This window comes from Cryptomeria japonica, chromosome 7 (genome assembly GCF_030272615.1).
Source record: "Cryptomeria japonica chromosome 7, Sugi_1.0, whole genome shotgun sequence".
Lineage (NCBI taxonomy): Eukaryota > Viridiplantae > Streptophyta > Pinopsida > Cupressales > Cupressaceae > Cryptomeria > Cryptomeria japonica.
The window spans coordinates 830,580,653-830,604,677 of NC_081411.1; positions in this window are offsets into that span (position 1 = coordinate 830,580,653).

The following is a 24,025-nucleotide window of genomic DNA, read 5'->3' on the forward strand; positions in this document are numbered from 1 at the left end:
GTCGTATGATGTCCTAAGGGGTCATATGGTGTTTTAACACGTGAAAATCCATTAGGACCCCTTAGGATCATGCATGATATCCCTCTCTCTCACCCTTTCTCTTTTTCTCTCCCTCCCTTTGCACTCTTTCTCTATCCCTCCCCCCTTCTATATCCCTTCCTTTCTCATCCTCTCACTCTCCCTCTCCCTAATTACCCGCCTCCCTCTCCCCACTCTTTCTCTCTATCTCCCTATCCCTCACTCCCCTTACCATCCCTCTCTCTCTCTCACACCCTCTCTCTTTTTCTCTCCCTCCCTCCCCACTCTTTCTCCCTATCTCCCCTCTTCTGTCTCCCTTCCTTTCCCATCCTCTCACTCTCCCTCTCACTCTCCCTCTCCCTCTCCCTCATCCCCACCTCCCTCTCCCCACTCTTTCTCTCTATCTCCCTGTCCCTCACTCCCCTTACCATCCCTCTCTCTCTCTCTCACCCTCTCTCTTTTTCTCTCCCTCCCTCCCCACTCTTTCTCTCTATCTCCCCTCTTCTATCTCACTTCCTTTCCCATCCTCTCTCTCTCTCTCTCTCTCTCTCTCTCTCTCTCTCTCTCTCTCTCTCTCTCTCTCTCTCTCTCTCTCTCTCTCTCTCTCTCTCTCTCTCTCTCTCTCTCTCTCTCTCTCTCTCTCTCTCTCTCTATCTCCCTCTCCCTCACTCCCCTTACCATCCATAGAAAATAATCAATAGAATACATTAATTATGATATAACTCAAGTACATGATATTATTTTGATTATTTTCCTCCTTCCATTTTTTGTATGATTATATTTAATTTATTTTAAATTATTTAAATTTTATATTTTTTTTAATTTTAATTTAATTTAAAAATAAGAGGGGGTTAGGGACCTCACAACCCCGTAAGGTTGAAGATCACCCCACATCATCGTAGGGTTGTGGGCCCCCCTCCCCAAATCCCTTTTTCAGAGTGTGGTGGTTACCATACTCTCGCAATGGATTTGGGGAGTGGGGCCCACAACCTTGTGGGGCTGGGGATTTTAACATAAAAAATGCATATGGATTTTTCAACATAAAAAGCACATACATGTTATGGGAATTATGAATGTTGCAATGTTGGGGTATTTTTAGGGACTAATTATGTGTACGGGTTAACTAAACATAACTCGTACACATTTCTTGTACATATTTTTATCTGGTCAATGGCCTTAATGGTCACAAAAGGAGTTTGTGAAGTCGTTGAAGGCCCCACTACAACTGATATTGCGATTCTGTGATATTTTTATGTCAAAGTAACGGAAATTTTATTTTGCATGATTTTAAATGATTGAATTATTGTTCTAATTGGTGCAAAATGACTCTATTTAGGAAAATCGTTATTTCTGTGATAGTTATTTACAAAAATGACTCTATGTAGGAAAATCATTATTTCATTAGTCAATGGCCTCAATGGTCACAAAATGAGTTTTTGAAGTCATTGAAGGCCCCACTACAACTGGTACTAGCGATTCTGTGATAGTTTTATATGTCAAAGTAAGGGAAATTTTATTTTGCATGATTTTAAATGATTGAATTATTGTTCTAATTGGTGCAAAATGACTCTATTAACAATGGGAAAGAACAAGTGAGGAACAATCAAACAATGAGAGGCTGAAAAGGAAAGACAAAGGCAATGTATGAAGAAATTATGTGAACTAAGAACAATGGGACAAGAAGGTATGTCATCCACAACATCTCAATCAGATGTACCAAATGAACCTAATGCAATTGAAAAAGAAATCACAATCAATAATCAAACAAATGATAAAGATGCACCAACAACATTTGATTTACTGAATGAGCCTAATGCAATTGAAGAAGAGACCACAACGAATAATCAATCAAATGATGAGAAAGACTAGCTCAATTTGATGCGATGCATGTACTTAATGCACGCAATGTACTAATGTTAACACCTTCTAGAATTATTTGCAAGAAACCAAAGTATCTAATTGACATTGATGAGAATATTTTGAATCCAATGCCCGATAAAATAAACGAACGAACTTGTAGAAGAATGGTTAAACTAATATGGCAGCACTATTTTGAAAAAAATAAAATTGGAAGATGCCATTTAATTGTTGAAATGATTAAAAATTTGAAATTTAGAGAGAATTAAAATTCTAGGCCTAAGATCATCGAAAAGTAATAGTGAAAGAACTATTGTGAGAAATCTATTTGATGCATATCAAGATATTGGTTCAAAATCATGTGCTAAAGATTCTAATGTTACTCAACATGTTATTTTACCAACCATAATGAGTAATAAAATAAAAAATATATTGTTTGATAAGAGAAACAAGTAATTCATTAAAAATAAGTAGAACAACATTACCTAAAGCATTAGAGAGGCAAGAGAAAATAGAGGATCCTAAAAATAATTCTCTTTGGGTGTTCTCGGGTAGACTACTACGCAAAGACAAGGTTGTCGTTGATGCACTAAGAACATTGATTGAATTTTTTTGACATGACAACACAAGGGTTTCACCCAACCAAAGAGATGTTGTTAGAAGGTGAATTGGATCTATAAATCGTGAGCTGCATGCCAAACACTATTTGGATATGACTCAACAAAATTTTATCAAAGATTCCTTCCAAAGTTTCCTCAAATAATAATTAGTCAAATATTTTTTGAAATGGGAAAACATTTTTATATTAAGATTAATTATGTACGCACCGCGTGTTGTTGTAGGATGCATATTGAATTTTCCATGCACTATGATATTTATCATCATATATGTTGTACTTTTCACTCTAACGATGTTTTGCAGGAATGCAATATACAAGTACCTCATAAGTCACCAAAAGAATTTATTTCAAGTGTGCTATGTAAAAGACATTGTGGTTTCATTTATTATAAGATGATGTGTCTGAAAGGTTCTTGTGCTACATGTGGTGGTTTGCAACATTTACCAAGATGTGTACATTTGGAGAGCATACATGAAATTGGTAAGAAACTATTTTCTTTTGGAAAATACTAGACAGTCACATATGGGGTTAAAGATGGAAAAGAATTGAAGAGATGTGAGTTAGTGAAAAATGATATATGTGCAGCTAAATTTATGAAAATGTTTCAAGAGAAACTAGTTTATGAGTACATAATGCATACACATAGAGCTTGGTGGTTAGATGAACAATTCAAGTTATGCAAGGACACATTTCCTCTTGGTACCATTGTCTCTATCATTGATTTTGCTAAAAATTATAAACTACAACCTCAGAATGAAGTGAAATCTATGTATTACTATTCAACACAAGTTTCTATTTTTGTACACATAGCATTCATGCATGCAGATGATAGCACAAAGGAGGATAGAAATTTAGAGTTTGTGCAAGGATGATTTAAAGTTTTCTATGATAATTTAAGGGAAAGAAACATACGATAAAACCAACACATAATATGGTCAGATAATTGCACCTAACAATTCAAGAATGCAAGGATGTTCTATTGGTTGACTAGAATGCATGAGACAAGCATTGTACAACATTTTTGGAATTTCACTGAGGCTAGACATGGGAAGGAGGAGCACGATGGTGTAGGAGCATGTGTAAAATGAGCTCTAGCTAAAGAAGAATTGAAGTACGAAGGTGGTGCTGAGTTGATGGATGCAACAAAAATTGTGTGATTGTTTAACTCTACAATGGGACTGGGTAATGCAGGTACGTCAATGTTTCACAGATATTTTTGGTTGATTAGTGAATCTAATATTGAAAACTTTTGAGGTTGTTGTACATTTGTAGGATTGAGTGAAATGCACTCATTTAGAAGTTCAAATGCAATTTCACTAGTAATTTATACTAGAGAGATTGTATGTTTTTGCTCTTCATGTATTTATTTTTTTTGGGAAGAATGTGAATCACAAGAGTGGGTTGACAAATGGTCTTGTAGACCATTGGTTCCAATTGATACATATCAAGTTCCCAAAGCACTGCAATTGAACCAGATGAAAGCATCAGTGGATTTCAACCATGTATCCGACCTAGTGGAACTAGGTGATTGTTTTGGTTAATTTTTTTGCAGGATTTTATTTTAGCTCATTCTGTTACTTCATAGATTATTTTTTGTATTAATTATCATTCTATAAAATACAGGTCATGTGTACATAGTTTTTGTAGAAGAGAATAATGAAAAAGGAACAAATTAATTTTTGTGTCATTGTAATGAGCCTAAAAGAAGATTGACAACCACAATCATTGAAGAAAAGGGTATTGAGTACCCAATAGGGTCTGTTGTCATGACTGACACATGGCTTAGGAGATACCCTATCAAGAATTTGGATGTTTGGTTGTTTAAGGACTTTGAAATAAATAGGCATGTTTTTCATTTCTCCAACCTTGTTATTGTGACAAATATTCAATTGATTAAGTATCGTGGTAGACCTCATAACAAGAATTAATGGAAAGTTTGTGAATTAGACCGCAAGGCAATACTAGACATGATATTGGTTAGAGCCAATCTAGAAGGCTCGATTGATTTTGGGTCATCTACAAGTGTTCAATTGTTGGAGCATTATAATGATTGTATGGTTTAGGGTAGAATGATTTTGAGAATTTTGTATATATTGTCGACGAATTGTTCTATATTCATTTTTTGTATATATAAGTGTCCATGAGCTAATTTGTTCATATTTAGAGGTGAAATTTTGCATATTTAAATGGCCATGAGCTGATTTGTACATATTTAAATGCCAAATTTTGTATATTTAGATGACCATAAGCTAGATTTTTTTATATTTAAATGCCGAATTATATATAAATGCCCATGAGCTGATTTGTAAATATTTTTTTTGTATATTTAAATAGCCAAGAGCTTATTTGTCCATTTTTAGAGGCAAATTTTTTAATACATGTCAATTTTTGTATATGAAAATTTTTGTATATGTAAATTTGTGCATAAATGGAATTTTGTGATGCATTTTGTATTTTTTATTATACTTAAAATTTTGTACGACTATTTATGAGTACATGACCTAATTTATGACTATTTATGATTACATGTGTATGCCTACCATATGGCTCTGGATGTTCCAACGAGTTGGGTGGCACAAAAAGAGTGTGCCTACCATAAACCTCCCCACCTACATGTACTCATGTAGTTGGTTCATGCCCAAAATGAATGAAATCATGTTTAGCCTATCTTCCAACCTTGCATTGCATGCATTTGACGATTTTTACATGCACTGAAAAAATGCTACCATATGAAAATGGCTACAAGTCTTCAAAAACCAAGATAGGTCATTGTAAATGGGACTCACATGACCCTATAAGTCCAAACAAATCAATCATATTCCTCTTGGATTGCAAGAAATAGTTCGTCAAAGTTTGACATTTTTTTGGACTTAGGGCACTTGAGAGATCGTGTCAGTGGGGTATGGCTTTGGAGGTTTGAGTGAGCTAGGAAACACAACAAGAGCATGCCTACCATAAAAATTCCCAAACAAATGTGCTACTGTTGTTGGTTCATGCCCACGAAGGACATAATCAAATTTAGCCTATCTTGCAACCTTACATTGCATGCATCTAACGATTTTCACACCAACTAAAAAAATTCTACCATGTAAAAATGTATCTGAGTCTTCAAAAACTGAGATAGGTCATTGTAGATGGGCCTCACATGACCCTATAGGTTCAAATAGATCAATTGTATGCATCCTGGATTGCGAGAAATAGTTTGTCAAAATTCGATAATTTTTTGGACTTAGGGCACTTGAGAGATCACGCAGGTAGGGTATGGCTCTGGAGGTTCCGACAAGCTGGGAAGCACAATAGGAGCATGCCTACCTTAAAACTGCACACCCAGATGTGCTTGTGCTGCTATTTTGTGCCCACGATGAATGAAATCAAATTTAGCCTATCTTGCAACCTTGACAACAACTGAGCAACTTTTACATCTTTTATCCAAATGACCCCAAACTTTCACAAATGACTCCAAATGATCATTAGAGCTCCCAAATGACCTTATTTATATGAAACAACACAAAACAAGACAAAAACCCAAATTTGACCACTGCGAGCATGAGGGTGCTCCCGCACCACTCACATTGATAGATATAAAGGAAATGAATAAAAAACATCCAGTGATCATTACTATGGATCAAATGTGATCATTACCATTGAATTTCATTGTGATTGAGGCAAGGAGTTTTGTAGGGTTAATTCAATAATTTATAAAACTTATCAAATCACCTTATTTCATTGTAACCCATGATTGTAGAAAATAGATTTTTGTTGTTTACGTTCATATTGTTGATTACATAGGTAAAAATTCATTTAACTTTATAAAAGGGAAATCACCAAATACATTGAATAGTTGTCTAAGTCTAATATCAAAGATTAGCCAAGTCTTTGGAGTAGCTGAGATCAAAATTTATCAGATAAGGATCTAGCTATTTTTAGGAATTTAGTAAAAGTGGAAGCTATTTCGAAGTGATCAAAGACTTTAATTATGATTGAGACATGGAGTTTTCCAGGGGTAGTTCAATATCTGAAAAATCTTATCAAATCATATTCCACAGTTGCAATGCTTCATATTCTGTGATAGCAATTGTTAAATCTCTTATATGGGGTAGAATTCAACAAAAGGCTTTTCTTTAGTTGAAGTAATTGATTAGCAAGCCACTAGTTTTGGCAATACCTAGCTTGCAACTACTATTTTAGGTAGAGGCAAATTTTAATGATTGTGGGTTGGAGGCTCTTTTATTATAATTTTGTAAGCTTGTTTGTTGTCATTCAGACTTATTTCGTTGAGCACTTTGGATATATTGCTCACATAATGAATTGTATTTCTTTCTTTGAGCAAAAATTAACTAAATCAATTATAAATCATTTATATATATCAAAATGCACAATAATGAACACAATGAACAAATTGTGTGTATCTAATATCAAATCAATATCAACAAAATGCAGAATAATGAACACAATGCACATTTATTGGACCAAATATCAATATTTATATAATAGCAAAATGCACAATACTTGTGTATGTATGTATAAAGTGGCATATATGCCAAGTTGATAAAAATTTTACAAAAATATGGCATATGCCATGTCCAGATCGATATACAATAAAAATGTAGACTATATCTAGATGTGTTGGTCCTTCGATGACCACAAATAACACTATATGATCCTATAGTTGTGGTGGATCATCAAAATCGAGCCTCTTTGATGTAGTATGTGGCTTTGTAGATGGTTGCACAAGCACAATTCAAAAGCCAAGTTAGAATCATTTGGTATAAAATAGTTCACAACTATCAACATAACTATACATTCAACTATAATTTTTTTGCAATTGAATTATAGATTACCTCATCTATTGATTTCAGATCTATCATCTTTTCTTCCGTTGCCTTGTTAGACTTAGGTGTCTTCTTAAAATGGAACTTGAAAGGATCCATGTTATGCCCAAACTGAGAAGGGCACTATTGTAGGTTAAATACAATTAATACAAGGTAATAACATATGTAGATCAAAACACTAAAAATATACAATATATAGAACAAAAATGTATTAGAGCCTGAGATGCTTCTCCAATAGACTTAGGAGGGCTCGCAATTAATGAAGCAAGTATGACTATTTCCTGTAGGAAAAAAGATAAGATTAAATACAATTAATAAAATGATAAGTATTGTAGGTTAAATACAATTAATACAAGGTAATAACATATATAGATCAAAAACACAAAATCTACAATATATAGAACAAAAGTATACTGGAGCCTGGGATGCTTCTCCAATAGACTTAGGAGGGCTCACCATTAATGAAGTAGCTATGGATATTTCCTATATGAAAAAAGATAAGAATAAAATTTATCTAAAGTTCACATGTACATGTGCATATAATCATCAAATCAAGAAAGTAAAGTAGAGATACATACCTCTTCCCTCTCTTGATCCTCTAGCGTATCAGGTTCATTCATAAATTCTACAAATCTCAATTGCTATTATATATAAAAGAGAAAAAAAACACTAATCAATCTACAAGTTCCAATGTAGACAATTTCAACCATTTCAAACAATTGTGTCAATTAAAAATGTGTTCAATTACCTTTTGACATTTAGGCATCCCTGAGGATTTATTTCACTTAGGAGGTGTCCTAGACACATGTGGGGTACCCTAAAAGAAACAAAATTAACACAAGAGATATCAATAGATAATATTAAATATAATTTAATAAATCTAGAATTAAATGACTTTCATATTCAATCAAAATAATACATAAAAAGAGGTGTGCAAAATCTGATACCACATAGCTTTCGAGGCCAAAATTGATCCCCTGACAACACCTATAAAATGAAAAATAAATATACATTAAAGAGAGTTAGTATATCTTATAAAAAAAAAATGAATTCAAGTTACTATTCTATTGTAACATGTTACAAAATTTATACCTCAAGTGTCGAAGCTACAGCTGCAACAAGTGTGGGAGGAATATTTGATGGTGTATTAACACCTGTTGCTACATCCTGAAATGCATATTGTTTGTGTCAATTTAAATAGATCTATAAATGAAAACTCATTTAAATTTACAAGTTCTAAGAGATTGATAAATAAAATTTTATCAATTCAAATCAACACACCTGTGTCTACGTGTGACCACCAAACACCATATCTATCAAATCATCCATCAACGCCACATCCTCTACAGTGGTAGTTTGACATATACTCCCACAAATTCTACATAGATGGGACATGGAACCATCTGCACTAGTCTCGACATCCATCTCAGAGCATATACCTAAACAATTGGGACACACATGCTGAATGGGCTCACCAAGGCCAGATGGCTCAACTACTAGATCATTGTCCAAGCCAAGAGGGTGTGATAGTTGTGTGCCATGTTGAATGATGACATCAGTCAATGCAGTGGCCACCTAAAGAGTCTGTAGCTCCATCGACTCTTTCAAGGGCTAATGGGATTGTGACATGGACCACAAGTTTTGGTGCTAAGGGGATGTGACTTTGGGGGTTTAATACCCTCTAAGCTCCAGGTTTATCTTGGCCAGAGCCTCACCTCTACCCTCGAACTCTCTCATATCAAAATAGTTCAGCCACTCAGTGAGGATAAAATCACAATATAGATTCCTCAAAAAATATAATAAAACCTCAAAATTATTACAAGGTGGTTGGTCAAAGACCATCCACCACCTATTCCAAAAAATATTTTTCATCTGTAAATGGCTACACCAATGTATAGGAAACCTCTTTGAATTAATAGGTAAGGTCTCACCTATTTTGGGATCAATAAAAAGAGCACATATTTGTGCTTTACTTATGTTTTTTTTCTCACTTCATTATATGACAACCCACTAGCATAAAAAGCACGACATCGATCTCTATAGCATCCCCATTTTGTAATTTGATTGAAAACATCATTGGCACTACAAGACAATGATTCTAGGTCTATGGAAAGGGATGGATGATGCTCATGCTCAAATCCCTTTAGTCTATTCACCAGTCTAGTTATTTTGGCAGTGTTTTATATTAACGGATTTATCAAATCCTCTTGTGTAGCTTGTGAATGGTCTACTGGAGGAGTTGGAGGGTTTGTATCTTTAGGTTTGGTTGCGAGTTCTCTTATGGGTTCTCTTGTGGGTTTTTCCCTAAGTTTTCAAGAGGTGTGTCTTGTTGGGGGGCATTATTTTTCAAATCTGATATCCATTCATAACAAAAAATAATAAAAAATAATAAAAAATGATGAATTTTCATTCAAATTGCAAATATAATTTATTAAATGCATAGAATAGATGAAAAAATTAGATCGCATACCTCTTTCCATTGTGCATGTGTTTGATTTTTAAAAACCTTGTTTGCCTATCATTTAGCTTGAAACCCTTAAAGTGTTTTTTCTTGCAGTCGTGGGTGAAAATGTCCCAGCGACTGCAATCAAATTTTTTTTATTGATAGCAAAATGCATATGGGGTTTGAAAACTAAATCGAGTACACATTTACTATAAGAAAAACCTCGTACATGGTTTTTCTTCGGTTAGGCTCGACAAAACAAGCCAAAAGGCATACGAGGTTTTTTAAATTTTAAATAACCCTTGCACATTTTGTGTTTTTCTAAGTTTTTGGGGGGGGTGGGTCCACTTTTTTGCACACCATCTTGGTGCACACACCTGAAATTTTTTAGGAAATTGATATAGTGCTACTGGAAGTTTTGAATAAGGATGCCAAGGAGGTTGAAACTCTTGTTAATCCAATAGTTTGAAATCTTCATTTGGGAACACTAGTTACTCACTATCTTATTCAATTGAAATTACAATACAATTCATAATATTTTCCTATCAAGTGTGTTTTTTGTGTAGAAAATAATTTATTAGGTCTATTCAAAGGCTATTATATAAGGAGTTAAATTAGAGGTTGGTGGCATTAGAGACTAGAGGATCTTCATCATTTAAATAGAATTTTATACCAAAGGTTTACTAGAGAGAAGCTATACATACGGTAGTATATACCCTTAATAGAATTTTATTTTGGAAAAGATATGAGAAGACATCATATGAACTATGGTATGAAAGAATTCTAATAGTGAAGTATTTCAAGGTATTTGTAAGTAGTTGTTATATCCGAAGAGATGAGGATAATCTTGGAAAATTTGACAATAGAGAATATGAAGGCATATTCGTAGGATACTCTATAAGGAGAAAGGCATACCAGTGTTAGAACAAAAGAATAAACAAAATTGTTGAAAGTGCAAATGTGAAGGTTGATGAAGACATTTCTAAAGACTATGATCAATTAGTAGGATATGAATCAGATGAGTCCTTATAATGAAGAAGGAAAGAGGAAAATAAAGAAGAAGAAAAGAAAAATGAAACTCGGGATGCTTTAGAAACTACATCAAATACCCTGAGGTATGTATAGATGAATCAATTTGAGGATCAGATTATTGGAAATAAGAATAGAGGAAAAATCACAAGAAGTAAGGCAACTCAAGAACAAGTTTCACTATGTTTACTTTCTGAGACTAAAGCAAAGGTAGTAGAAGAAGCTTGCAATGATCAAAATTGGATAAAGGCAATGAGAGAAGAACTAGACCAAATTGAGAAAACTCGGGCATGGGAGCTTTTACAAAGTGGGTATTCTAGAACAAGCTAGATGAGGATGGAAAGGTTGTAAGAAACCAAGCAAGGTTGGTTTGCAAGGGTTACACTTAGGTTGAAGGAATTGACTTTGAGGAGACATTTGCTCCATTTTCTCAGATGGAAGCTATTATGATTTTCTTAGCCTTTATATCTTTTAAGGACTTCAAATTTTATAAGATGGATGTAAAATCAACATTTTTGAATGCAGAACTGAAAGAAGAAGTTTATATAGAACAATCAAAAGGATTTAAGTCGAGAGATGATCTAGATATTGTTTGAAAGTTGAAGAAGAATTTGTATGGATTTAAATAAGCCCCTAAAGCTTGGCATGGAAGCCTAGACAACTATTTGATTGGTGATGTAGGAGCATTGATCTAGCTCTTATCGGTTGGGTAGTTTTTAGTGGAATTGCTTGAGAGCATGGTATTTCTTATGGTTTGAGTGTTTAGTGTTGTGGTTTTGGGTTTATTCCCTTGTGTTCATGATCCTTTTCATGTTCGAGATTCATGGCATTTGAATTTGTTCCTGGTGAGTTATTGATTCCGGTATTGACCCGGTTGATATGTTCTTACCAGTTAGCTTGGTAGTGTGTTGAGAGAAGTTGGATTGGGTTAGGGTTGATCTTCATGACTTGTGGATCATTGGAGATTTTTATTTAGGCCTTGGCTGGTATTTCTAGAGGTTTGTGCATCATTTTATGCTTTTGGAGATGTTTTTAGTGGTTTGAGCCGACATGTTACCGTTGCACGTTTCATGAACCGGATGGTCTTTAGGCTGACTTGATTGAGTTGTAATTACTTAAAGATGGAATAAAGGGTGGTTTGCAAATCATTTGAGGGACAAAGTTAGAAGATAGAAGACAGAGTTTTGAGATCAAGCGAAGATGTAGATCTGGCAAGATTCTGATCCAATTGGACTAAGCTCAGAAGGCTAAGGTCTAGATTAAGATAGAACTGACAGACTATTCCCAAAAGCCGATTTGATATGAGGATGATTTGTGGATCTTGTAATTGTGTTGTAAGAATTATTTGTATCCTAAACTACATTCAAGCATGTGGCATGTGTAACCCTTCAAACTGTAATAAGATTTATTCATGTTATTTACCAGTTATGTGTTTTGTGCTGTTACTGGTTGTTCTTGTTGTTGTTCTGTTGCTGGTTACTGGTATATCTTGCATGGTTTATGTGTTAAGCTGCAAGGTTGGTTTGTTCTTCATTGGATCTCCCTACCTTATTTGCATCAAGTGGTATCAGAGTGAAGTCTCAATCCGGAGGTTGCGTGTTTTGAATTTCTTGTTGTAGGGTGGTGGATTGCGGATCCAACCTATGGCTGTAGAGGACTAGCGTGAACGATGGCACGAAGAGGAACTAGGAATGGTGGAGTGCATGGGAATGCAAACCCCGCTATGATGGAGATGTTGCAAGGAATAGAAACCTGGTTAGAAACCATGGAGATAGCCTAGAGAAGAGGCCGATGCATTGAAGATGTGAGTGAAGATGAAGGAGAAGAAGCCTCGAGAGAACAAGTAAACCTACCGGTGGTTGATCCGAATGAAGAAAGGTTTTTGAGGGTTTTGAGTAGGGTGAACACTAAACCTCATTTTACCCCACCGGAATATGATGGGAAGTTAGATCCAGATGAATTGATGAATTGGATCTCAGAAATGGAGAAGTATTTCAATTTTAAAAACACTACAGAAGAGAGGAAGGTGAAATATGCATGTACCTGGTTGAAATATCATGCATCTCTTTGGTGAGAGGATTTGCAAGCTGATAGATAGAGAAGAGGTAAAGAAAAGATCAAGACATGGGATCAGATGATTGCTAAGTTGAAATCAAAGTTTGTGTCAGCAAATTATCAAGTGGATTTGTTCCGAAAGTTGCAGAATCTAAGACAAAAGGAATCTAGTGTGAAGGAGTACACCAAACCATTTTACAAGTTGAACATCAGATCTAGACATGTTGATGATGAAGTTGAACAAGTTGCAAGATATTTGAATGGATTATGGATGTCTATACAAGATTAACTCGGTATGATAAAATTGGAGAGTGTTGAAGAGGCTTACCAGTATGCCCTAAAGGCTGAAGAGAAGTTGACCAAAAGACATGAGTAGAGACAAAGAGGTAGAGGTGAAAGGTTTACTGAAGGAAGAGGATATACCGGAGGAAGAGGAACCAGTAAAGATTATAACAAGGAAAAGGAAGTGAACAAAGAAGGTAATTCATACTGGAAGGATGATAGAAATTTTTACTAAAGGAGAGAACTAGATGGTTACCAGAATGAGAACTTTGGAAGACAAGACGAGGATATTTAGAGGAACTTTATCTAAGTGCAGAGGAGAAAGACACCGTGCATTCGAGTGTAAGAAGACAGAGACTATCAAAAGAGCAGTAGTGGTGGAAGAAAACCCCACTGAATCAGAAAATAAACTGGAAGATGGAGAACTATTGATGATGAGGAGAGATTTGTGTCATACTGGAGGAGTTGAAGAGCCCTTGCAAAGGAAGAATCTGTTCAAGACCAAATGTAAGGTATTTGGTACATGTTGTAAAATTTTTATTGATAGTGGTAGTTCAGATAATCTTATTTCAGAGGAGATGGTGAATAAGTTGAAATTGGAGAGATTGAAACACCCTAAGCCTTACCAGATAGCATGGATTCAAGATGAACATAAGTTGCTAGTAAGTGAACAATGTTTAGTAAAATTGAAAATTGGGAATTATCATGATGAAGTCTTATGTGATATTATGCCTATGGATATTTGTCATCTTTTGTTGGGTAGACCTTGATAGTTTGATAGATAGGCAGTACATGATGGGAGGAAGAATACATACACTATTGTGGCCAATGGGATGAAGCAAACCTTGTTACCTTGGAGGAACCTTTGAAGAGTGAAGTTTGTACGAATGCTAGAATTTATTTAGTAGATGGAAGGAAATTTATGGATGGACTGAGAAATGAGAATGTATATTCTGTCTTAATTCCTAAGAAGACTGAGAGACCAGAACGGGAAGAGCTAAGAGATTTTCTCAAAGAATATGAGGGCATCATTTCAGATAATATACCTGATGGATTTACACTTCTAGGAAGTATTATTCATTGCATGGACTTGGTTCCCAGAGCTAGTTTTCCTAACAAATCTGTAGGTCAGTTGACACCGACAGAGAATGAAGAACGGAATACACAAGTGCAAGAGCTGTTGAAGAAAGGTTTGATCAGGGAGTCTAAGCCCTTGTATAGTACCAGCAGTATTAGTACCTAAGAAGAATGGAGAGTGGAGAATGTGTACCAATTTGAGAGAAATAAACAAGATCATAGTGAAATATCGGTTTCCTTTGCCTAGGATGGATGACATAATGGACTATTTGAGTGGAGCAAAATACTTTACAAAGATCGATTTGAAGAGTGGATATCATCAGATCAGGATCAGAGAAGGTGATGAGTGGAAGACAACTTTAAGACAAATGAAGGGCTATATGAATGGTTGGTGATGCCTTTTTGGATTGACTAATGCACCGAGTACTTTCATGAGGCTGATGAATGAGGTATTGAAGAAATTCTTGGGTAAGTTTGTTATTGTGTATTTGGATGACATTTTGATTTTCAGTAAGACAAAAGAGGAGGTTTTGTTGCAGTTAAGACAAGTTTTACAGAGATTGAGAGAAGAAAAGTTGTTGATCAGCATCAAGAAGTATACTTTCATGAAGGATGAGTTAGTCTATTTAGGATTTGTGATATCTGAGGATGGTTTGAATATGGACCTTGAGAAAGTGAAATCAATTGTTGAGTGGCCGACACTGAAAAGCATTGGAGAGGTAAGATCATTTCATGGACTAGCTAGTTTTTACCAAAATTTTATCAGAAATTTAAGTTCAGTTTGTAACCCTATGACTGAGACCATGAGAGGAGATCAAAAGGAATTTAAGTGTACCACCAGAGAAAACAAAAGCTTTGAACTATTGAAGCGAAAAGTGACTAAGTAGCCTATGTTAGCTTTATTGGATTCCAATGAAGTATTTCAAGTGGATTGTGATGCAAGTGGAACAACAATAGGAGAAGTCTTGAGTCAAGAAGGGAGAGTAGTAGCCTGTTTCAGTGAGAAATTGAATGATGTCCGGAGGAGATATTTAGTGTAGTATAAGGAATTTTATTCCATAGTTCAGGCCTTGAAGAAATGGAGAGATTAATTATTTCCAAAGGAGTTTGTGTTGTATACAAATCATCAAGCTTTGCAGTATTTGCATAGTCAGAGTAAGTTGAATCAGAGACATTTGAGATGGGTAGAATTCTTGCAGATTAACACTTTTTTATTGAAGCATAGAAGTGGGAAATCTAACAAATCTGTTGATGCATTAAGTAGGAGAAGGAATTTTCTGATAGAGAAGAGGGTGACAATATTAGGTTTCAAAGATTTGAAGACCCGGATTTTGCAGAACCTTGGAAAACATGTAGAGAACCGATTATGGTTGATAGGAGCAAATGGTTGGATTATTTCATTCAGGATGGCATGTTATTCAAGGGAGTTCAGTTGTGCATACCTAAGAGTTACATGAGAGAGAACCTGATAAAGGAAAAACATAGTGAAGGACTAGCTGGACATTTTGACATTGACAAAATAGTAGCATTGGTGAGTGAGCAGTACTTTTGGCCCCAAATTCATAAGGAGCTTAAGAGACATGTGTAGAGTTGTAGACTTTGTCAAGTTGCAAAAGGTAGTAGTCAAAATGTGGGATTGTATAAACCTTTGAAAATACCAGTAAGACCTTGGGAGGATATAAGTATGGTTTTGTACTTGAATTGCCTAAGACACCAAGAGGGAATGATTCTATATTTGTGGTAGTGGATATATTTTCAAAGATGGCTCATTTCATACCTTGCAAGAAGACATCAGATGCATTGAATGTAGCACACCTATTTTTCAAGGAAGTGGTGAGATTGCATGGATTACCTAAGAGCATAGTTTCAGATAGAGACACTAAGTTTGTTGGCTAGTTTTGGAGAATAATTTGGAAGAAGATGAAGATAGATTTGAAGTTCAGTTCTACTTTTCACCCACAGACTGATGGATAGACAGAAGTTGTTAACCATAGTTTAGGAAACTTGTTGAGATGTTTAGTGGGATATAAAATGGGAAGTTGGGATTTGATTCTTGCACAAGTAGAGTTTGCCTAAAACAATTTAGTGTATAGAAGTACCAGAAAAACACCTTTTCTTAGATAGTTATCGGAGTGCATCCTAGAAGTATATAAGAATTCAAAGACATTAGTAGTGAATATCAAAAGATTTCAGAAGCAGAAGGTTTTGCAGATCACATGTCAGCATTGCATATTCAAGTTAAACGACATTTGGAAGACATGAACAATAAATATAAGGAGAAGGTGGATGAGAAGAGGAGACATAATGAATTTGAATTTGGCGATGAAGTGATGGTATATCTGAGAAAAGAGAGATTCCCAGTTGGAACTTATAATAAGTTCCAGATGAAGAAGTTTGGACCCTGTAAGATTTTGAGGAAGTCTAGTTTTGGAAATCAATATGAAGTGGAGCTACCGGATTGTCTAAGTATTTCATCTATATTCAACATTGTATACCTTCATGAATACCATGAACTAGAATTCAGTGAGGACAATATTGCAAACTTGGAGAAATAGTTTCCCCAAAAGGAACCAGATCAGATTGAAGAGGTTTTGGATAGTAGGATTGGGCATAGTACCCAGAACAGTCAGTATAAGGAATATCTTGTGAAGTGGAAGGACATACCAATTAAAGATTCATCTTGGATTTGTCAGGTAGAGGCTGACCACCTTGGTTTTCCTCTGATCCTAGCAAAGTGAGAGGCTCACTTTTTCAATAACCCTCAATGTCTGATGCAAGAGCATCCCCAATTCATAGCAATCTTGCATCAACCAAAAAAATATTTTCCTTTCTATTTTGCTTTATGTTTGCAGTTTCAGTTTTCCTTTCTGTGTGTCCCAGTTTTGGCTCACCAGATCCTGTGGAGTTGGATTCTACTTGAAGACTTAATCATCTTTCTTGTTTCCTGACCACATCGCATTCAGATCACTTTCCAACAAGATATTGTTGTTGGTTTCCATGACAATTTCTTGTTACCAGTTTCATTTGTTACCGGTTGCCTGGACCTATTTTGGTGATCTACCTGAACCCATCCTGAAGATTATGGAGCCTTAGGAGTTGATTTTGATGTTCCTTGGCATCTGGCCGACCTTTTCCCACGATCTATGTTTCATCCTTTATATTTTCTGAAGGAATCTCTTAGCAGAGGCCGACCTTGTTGTTTTCATGTTAGGTCTTGTTCTTCGGGTTTTGATCCCTTTTGGGTCAACTGGATCCTTTGGATTGATATATATATATATATATATATATATATATATATATATATTTGTAGTTATGCTTTAGAATGTAATCAATGAGAGAATCAAGTAGCTAGGTTGTGTATAGAAGATAGATATTTTGATTGAAGGTCTCGGTTGTGACCTATTCTACCAGGCTTATGAGTTGGTATGTTGTAACCCGATTGTTACTAGTTGGATGTAATCAGATTTCATTTAATAAAAGCTACCTATTTTGCATTGCCTCCATCATATCTATCCATTTCTATTGTGTTTACTCTTTTTGATTGGTCTGGATTGATCTCTTTGATGTCCCTCCTCATCGGTGACTGCATCAAGTGGTATCTGAGCTGGTTTGTGAACCTGTTGTTGGAGAGAGTGTCGATTATGCACTGATTGGTTGGAGAGGAAGTTGAGGCAACTTGTAGACTTGTTCAAATTAATGAACATGAGGTAGAGAAAGGTTTGTAGGTAGACCGCTGATCCTAGAGCTTGAGCTTGAGGCAATTAGTGGGTGGAGACTTGAACAGATCACCAATTGAGGTAGGCTGTAGTTTGGACCAGTAGATAGCTATGGAGAGGCAACCAAAAGCTATAATCAGATTGTCGAACCCCTGAGGCAGTTGCAAGTACCTACTGATAGATCGTCAAACTAGATCAAGTGATAGGACTGACTTTTCAATTAACCCCGAGAGTATGATGCAGGAGCACCGGTCTAGTTCTTACAGGTTGGGCACTTTTCAGTGGAATTGCTTGAGAGTATGACATTTCTTCCAATTTGAGTGTTTAGTGTTGTGGTCTTGGGTTTATTACCTTGTGTTTGTGATCCTTGTCATATTCGAGCTTCATGGCATTTGGTTTTGTTCCTAGTGAGTTATCCATTCCGATATTGACCCAGTTGATATGTTCTTACTGGTTAACCTAGCAGTATGTTGAGTGAAGTTGGATTGGGTTGCAGTTGATCTCCATGACTTGTAGATTGTTGGAGATGTTTCTTTGGGCCTTGACCAGTATTTATGGAGGTCCATGCATCATTTTAAACTTTTATGCTTTTGGAGATGTTTTTAGTGATTTGAGTCGACATGCTATCGTTGCACGTTGCATGAACTGGTTGGTCTTTGGGCTGACTTGATTGAGTTTCAATTACTTACGAATGGTATAAAAGGTGGTTTGTGAATCATTTAAGGGGAAAAAGTTAGAAGATAGAAGACAAAGTTTTGAGATCGAGCAAAGATGTAGATCTAATGAGATTCTAATCCAGTTGGACTAAGGTTGGAAGGCTGAGGTTCAGATTAGGGTAGAATCAAAAAACTGTTCTCAGAAGCCAATATGATATGAGAATGATATGTGGATCTTGTAATTGTTTTGTAAGAATTATTTGTATCCTAGATTGCGTTCCAACATATGGCATGTGTAATCCTTCAGACTATAATAAGGTTTATTCATGTTATTTAACGGTTATGTGTTTTGTGTTGTCACAAGTTCTTGTTGTTTTGTTACCGGTTACCGGTATATCTTCTATGGTTTATGTGTTAAGCTGGAAGGTTGGGTTGTTCTTCATTGGATCTCCCTGCCTTGTCTATGTCAATTGGTTAAGGTTTTTAAAAGAGATCTACTGACAGTAATCTTTATTTCTAAGTTGATTTAGATAAAATCTTAATCGTTGTAGCATATGCTGATGACATATTATTTGGAGGAAATGATGGTATGTGTAGAAGGTTTGTTGGTGAGATGTAGAAGGAATTTGAGATGGCCATGATTGTTGTGTTGATTTTTTTCTTGGAATGCAAGTTAATCAAAATAGCAAAGGAATTTTCAATTCTCAGTCTAAATATGGCAAAGAGTTGTTGAAGAAGTTTGGGTTGGAGAATTATAAACTGGTTTGTACACCTATGAAGTCCTACTGAATGCAAGTTATCAAAGCATGATAAGTCTCCTAAGGTTGATGCAAGTAAGTATAGATCAATGATTGGAGGAATATTATATCTGATTATAATCAGACCAGATATCATGTATTTTTATTTTTTAGTAGCTATATTTTAGTAAGAACCAAAAGAATCACATCTTATTATAGTGAAAAGGACTTTTAGATATTTAAAGGGAAAACAAGAGTTTGGATTGTGGTATCCTAGAGATTCGGATTTAATTTTGACAACATATAGAGATTCAAATTAAGTAGGAAGTGTTGATGACAAAAAATGTACAAGTAGTGGAGCATTTTTCCTTGGCTCCTGATTAGTTACTTGGTCAAGTAAGAAGCAGGATTTTGTGTCTCTATCAATCACAGAAGATGAATATATTGTAGAATATTCATTCCGCACACAAGTACTTTGGATGAAACAAACTTTGAAGGATATCAGCGTATTGTTTGATGAACCTATCTCAATTATGCGCGATAACACCAATGCAATAAATATTTCTAAGAATTTGGTATAACATTCCAAAATAAAACATATATATATATTCGATATCACTTTTTGAGGGGAAAGGTGTTGGATAATTAAGTAAGGCTTGATTATGTATCTATGAAAGAGAAAATTGTAGATATCTTCACAAAGGAATTGTGTAAGGTTACTTTTGAGTATCTTTGGTAGAAGTTAGGGGTATTACCCCTTCCTAGCTCAAACTAATGTGTATTGGTCCAATAAATTGCATGATCATTCTTGTTTAGACTGATGCTTTGGGGATTCCTCTCAGGGGGAGTAGAGTAAGTTTCATAGGGGGAGATATGCATGCCTTTGTCCTTGATGTCAAAGGGGGAAATATGAAAAGAAAATGATGATGCAACTAATGTTGTAGAGAGAGATGCACATAAATAATATAAGTGAGTTTTCTTTGTTTGTTGTTGATGGATGTTTCCATCAATGACAAAGGGGGGGATTGTTGCAAATGTGATATTGATGATGTCGATATGATCGTCATGGTTGTCATTAATGTCAACAAATGATTTTATGAGTTGGTGATCTAGAATATGTTTCTCAAACTGTTTGTTGCTCTAAAAGTTATGCTCCAAATGATGTCTAGTGTTGACTAGTAATTGATAGTGTTGGTTGTTATCTGTATTTCTCCGTTTTCTGGATATGGTGTTGATTTCTTGGATTCATGTTTATCTTGGTTAAATTTATTTTTTTTAAATTAAGAAGCATTATTTTGGTTCTGGTCCGATCTAGAATTGGAGACTGTGTAACGTGTTGATCTGATCAATGAAGTGTGTTGTGGTGTGGTCCACTTCTCATTCTTTTCCACCATGAGAATTCTTAGTGCAGATCTATTTTAAATTATGTTTAGCCAACTTGGAAGGTTATGTAGTCAGGAGGACAATATAAGTAAAGGATGACTAGAATGAATGAGGTATGGAAGACATGTGAGATTGATGTTTGATGTGAGAAGTTATGAAAAGTGTGTAGTGTATTGTTAGGTACTGAAGGCTATTTTGGCATTTCTATTTGTGGTAATTGTATCATAGTGGTGGATTTTATTTTTTTCTTTCTCTTCCAGTAGTGAGCCCTCCTATAGTGAACATTTTGGCAGTGAGCCACCTTTATGAAAATCACCTTAACTGGTGTCACCCTAACAAGTGTTATATATTGAGAAGTAATGTTCTTCATGGTTTTTCCCTTCTAGAGTTTTCCATGTCAAATTTGGTGTTCATTGTGTATGATTTCTTTGTGTTTGTACATGTTTTCATATTTACATCTGCTCATGGTAAATAACTCATATGTTGGTTATTTCAGATCTGTGAACGAATCAAAAAGTTTCATTGACAACTAATTCACCCCCCTCTTAGTCAAGTCTAGACATTCAACACTTAAGACATCAACACAGGACTATGTTGACATCTTAAGGGGGGCATTGCATATTTCCCTCTTTGTACTATATTTTTGTATATATTTTGCATGTCTTATACGGTATGTTTATTGTTAAAACTAGATAAAACAAAGTCTTATATGAGATGCTTCATGCCTAAAACTAGATACAATACTTATATGTCCTATATGGGGTATACATTCTCAAAACTAGATAAAACAAAGTCTTATACGAGATGTTCCTGAAACTGGACATATATTTGTCTTATATGGGGGTACACATTCTCAAAACCAGATCAACAAAGTCTTATATGAGATGTTCCTGAAACCAAACACATTCTTTCATTTCATGTCTTATACTTGATTTATTGCATACTCGAAACCAGACTAAACAAATTCTTGTACAAGATGCTTAACTCCTGAAACTAGGCAACAACATATGTGATGGGATGAGTGGAACTAGTAAAACATAGCTAGACTATTTAGACAACCCTTATCCCCAACACAGATCACCTAGCATAACATAAATTGCTAGCTCACAACATCCATATCCTCTCTTTTCTCTTCCCCATGAGCTAATATATTTTCTATTTGTGGATCATAGCTCATCATTTGGTGCATGCTCTTGATCTTTTTATGTGATTATTTGTGTTCTTGTAATGGCATTCCAAGAAGGATATTAGTGGTTAAGACATTTTATTATTGAGTTCCCTTCAACTAGTTGACTTAGAGCCTTTTTGTGTTTTGTGTCTTTGTTTGCCTTTTTTGTCTTTATCTTGTTTTGTGTGTCCTTCCATAAGATTGTGTGAGTTAAGATCCTAAGATTGGGGGCTTGATTACTTGAAATTAGTGATGTCTTATCTCCTTATGATCTTGTTCCTAATTTACCCTCTCTCTTATCCTTCTACTTTATGATGAGTATTTTCATAGGCTCATAATCTAGTTAAAGTGGGGGCTACATGTAGCATCATAAATTGTAACTGGTCCAATTTACACCTCATGTTTGTGCTCTTACTCTAGCATGTCCTATCTCCATTCCCTCTTGAAGTTTAGTTTGATCCTATTCTACAACTTTGATCTAAGGGAATAGGTACAAGATCTATACTCAAAAAATTTGGCAGAGTTGATAGTGATGAACACACTCAACTTTTGAGGACAGAAAATTTAGAGGACCAGGGTGGATCTATGCTACTTGGTCTCAATAAATTAGGCCAAACTTCTGTGAACAAGTTTTGAATCTATTTTTTTGCCCAGATCCTAGTCTATGGCTCTGTGAGATAACTGTAGCATTTTGTATTCATTAATTTACTTCAATTATCTCTCATTTTGTCCTAATTTCACAATTACATTCTAAATTACACTAAGAAAGAGGATAACCATTCCCAATCAAGGCGAATCCAATCAATATCTCAATTGTTTTCTCATGTGGATTGAGGCAAGATCTATTAGATTCAACCCTCTTTAAATATTTTGGTTAATTTGGATTCTTAGTGGTCTTAATTGGTAAAACCCTAATTCCAAATTACACCATTACAACATGTATACATGTATATGTGCATATGTATATATACATGTATACATATATACACATATATGTATGTATGTATGTATGTATGTATGTATGTATGTATGTATGTGAATATACATGTATGTGTGTATGTATGTATGTATGTATGTATGTATGTATGTATGTATGTATGTATGTGAATATACATGTATGTGTGTGTGCATATATATATGACTTTAAGTCAAAAGAACACATATGGGTTCATTAAACATAAAAAGTCGATTAGGGTTTTTGAATTAAAATAGCATACGAGGTTTTACACATATGCATTAAGGCTTGTAATTAGGCTTGGATGATGGGGCTAAGGCTTGGGATCTTCGTTTTCCTCCTTTCTACCAATTTTCTTCTTCCAATTTGGTTTCTCAACTTCCTCCTCAATCGGTTTACACAATATCAAGCGGGTATTTTTAAAACTACGACGATAATTTCACACATTTTCAAGGATTTATAACCATATAATTTTTTCAAGATTCAAATTGAATTAACATATTAATTGTTAATTTTGTTTTAATAATGTCTTCATAGTTCTCGGAGACATATGTGTACCATTTTTAAAATAATATTAGACCTACTTGTCCAATTTTAAAATAATTTATATATTATTGTTTTATACTTTATTCCTTACACTTTCAAAAAAAAAAATTGATTTTTTTATTATTTTGGTGCAAGTTATGTGACCTGCATGAACATGTATCTTATTTTCAGGATCCATCCACTCCAAAAAATCATAAAAACAATACTTTTAACAAAAAATACACAACTTCTAGTACCTCACTCTTAACTATATTTCTACCAAATGGTGTTTCAAAATACTAAATGCAACTATAATTTTTTTGACCTACACACCAAACACTATGTTATGTTTTGCTGAAAAAGAAAAGGAATACTTTAGTGTGTGGGAAACATTTGACCCTCTTAATCTTATCCATTTTTTAAAAACTTTAGTAGTTTAGAAATTACATTCAAAGTATTGCAACTTTTGTTTTTATGGTATCTTCAAATTTTAAGTGCACGAGTCTCAAATTACTCCTCCAAGTTCATGTTTAGGTGATTTCAAAAAAAAGAGTGGCCACTTATACTCGCCTTTTTGTTCACCATCTTGGTACACTTACCCTGTTATGGCACATGCAACATTAGCATATTTATAATGTTAATTTGTAAGATGAGAGGCTCCATGGAAAGATGG